The 2,430-nt window shown below is 43.9% G+C and overlaps 1 pseudogene; it reads left to right on the top strand.

Annotated features, from left to right (window-relative positions):
• Positions 1-337: 337 nt before the first annotated feature.
• LOC119342334 lies at positions 338-421 on the top strand (annotated as a pseudogene).
• The last annotated feature ends 2,009 nt before the right edge of the window (positions 422-2,430 follow it).

The following is a 2,430-nucleotide window of genomic DNA, read 5'->3' on the forward strand; positions in this document are numbered from 1 at the left end:
AGGTACATGACAAGCATGCTTCAATATGCTACACTTTGCTAGCTGTTGACATGCATCCTTCAAGATGCACCTCTAGCTCTAAGGATAATTAATGTTCATGCATGGATAGCTGACTGTTTAGGGAATTTCTGTGACGATGATGTTGTCGTGCTGGGCAGAGGATGTTAAATATTTAAACTGTTGCGGCCTTGCCGGTCTCTGATGATCTAAAATCGAGCTTTTTTAAAACTGATGCCTAGCATGCCATCAACGTGTTTTTTCTCCTCATCTAGAGATGCATCTCTCTGTGTTGGTGTGATATAATGTAGAGGAGTTGCATGTGAATCGTTTGTCAACTGAGCATATGATGTTACAAGGAGATGCTACTAAGCTTTTTCGTCGTTGAAGTATCTTAAAATGAGCTTTTAAAAACTGATGCTTGGTTGATCTAGTTCTAGGTGGGTGAGAGTCTATTGTTGTTGGTGCTGTGTAGTCATTTATTTTTACGTCTTTTAAGAATAAAAAAGATGAACATTTCTCTGGCAAATGTCTGAAGTAGTTGTTGCTGTGTAGTCATCGGTTGGACCTATGCATTTCATCACAATTCAGATCGGTGAATGTATTACAGTGATGTTCATTTCATGACCTGCACTTGTACCAATATACCATGCTGGTACCTGTAGGTTAGTGTTGGTGGTGCCTAACATGAGCTTGAATGTGGTAGTTGAAGTGTAGAACAACAGCAGGTTAATGTGTGTTATTTGCCGTATGCAAGTCTGTTGTTTTATTTACCCTTTCTAGTATTGTACAAACTGATGCATTTCTGGCATAAACAAATTATTCTATAATATCAGTAAAAGCAAACATTTCACTATGCAAGTCTGTTGTTTTATTTGCCCTTTATAGTATTGCATGATAGTGTCCAAATTCAGGAAGGGAAAGGTGAGGCTGGAACGTACGAGTGGGTAGATCTACTTTGTTGTTTACATTAGTGTTGCCATTGCAATTGTTTGGTTCTGGCCTCAGCAGCAGTACACTAATGCTGGTTGCCTTTGTGTTCACTCTTTTACAGGAGAGCCGGGACAAATTTGAAGTGAAAATCCATGAAGCCAAGTGCAAAGCTGTGATGCATTGTGATCATGTATCAGGGTCCTATTCTTGTAAACCTTATGTAAAGCTAAAATTCTTGTTGTGTGCAGGGCCGCTAGTGATGCAGCAAACCAAGCAGTAGCAGGCACACCAAGCAGCAGCAGGGGGAGGGTGTTAGTTTAGCTTGGCCGCTGTTAGTTTAGCTCCTTGGTAGTCCCTCCCTCTCTTGCAAGCGTGTAGAAATATAAATGGTAGCTGTAGTCCCATGAAATAGAAATGGTAGCTATAGTCCCATGTAGCTGTAGTTCCTGTACTCCGTCTGCCCTTTGTTGCTTCATTTCTATGTTAATTCAGTCTCTGTTGAATGTATCTACTATCTACTGTTGTGGCTGTTGAAAGAATCCTTTGTGTTGAAAGAAATGAAATGGTTTGGATACATACGTACATGCGGAGATGTAAGCTAGAATAGCCATATGCCCTTGTGATGTCAAGCTTATAAATGCATGTTGTGGAGGCCCAAAATAGACTGGATTGTAAAAGGGCCGAGGCCCAAAAAAGAAATGAATTATAGAAGGCTACGTCCTAAAAAATAAAATGGGCCAGGCCCATGAAACCAACAAAAAATTTATGAAAAAAACACAAATAGGCTGAATTAATGGGCTCGGCCCATGTAAAACACCGAATCGGACCGGGCTGAATCTTGTGCCACGTCAGATCGCCACGCTGGATGCCTACGTGGCCTGGGGAGGTTGCTAGTGACCAAAACGCCACAGTAGGAATATTTTGGTCGTAAACGTCTTTGACCATTCTAGAAGAAAGGTCGCTATAGTCAGTTTACGACGGCCAGCTTTTGACCTTCTGTTTTTGGTCACAAAAAGGTCATAAATGGAAATTTGTGACCTTTCGGTGACCAATAGTGGTGGTCATAAGTTGACATATTTCTTGTAGTGAGTCCGGCCAAAGTATATAGTCCGGTTGTCCGGATACCCCCTTATCCAGGACTCCATCACTGGCCCCCTTCCCCCTTCTCCCTATAAATAGAGGGGTGGAGGGAGGGCTGCAGCACCACATCCAAGGCGCAGCCCCTCCCCTCCCCGACACCTCACCTCCTACGTGTGAGCTTGGAGAAGTCCTGCCGGAGAACTACTGTTCCACCACCACCATGTCGTCGTGCTGCTGCTAGAGCCATCTTCCTCAACCTCTCCCTCCTCCTTGCTGGATCAAGGCGCAGGAGACGTCACCGGTCTGCACGTGTGTTGAACACGGAGGTGTCGTTGTTCGGCGCTTAGATTGGAATCCACCGTGATCTGAATCGCTACGAGTACGGCTCCTTCATCCGTGTTCTTGCAACGCTCCCGTTTC

Source organism: Triticum dicoccoides, chromosome 7B (assembly GCF_002162155.2).
Source record: "Triticum dicoccoides isolate Atlit2015 ecotype Zavitan chromosome 7B, WEW_v2.0, whole genome shotgun sequence".
Classification (NCBI taxonomy): Eukaryota; Viridiplantae; Streptophyta; class Magnoliopsida; order Poales; family Poaceae; genus Triticum; species Triticum dicoccoides.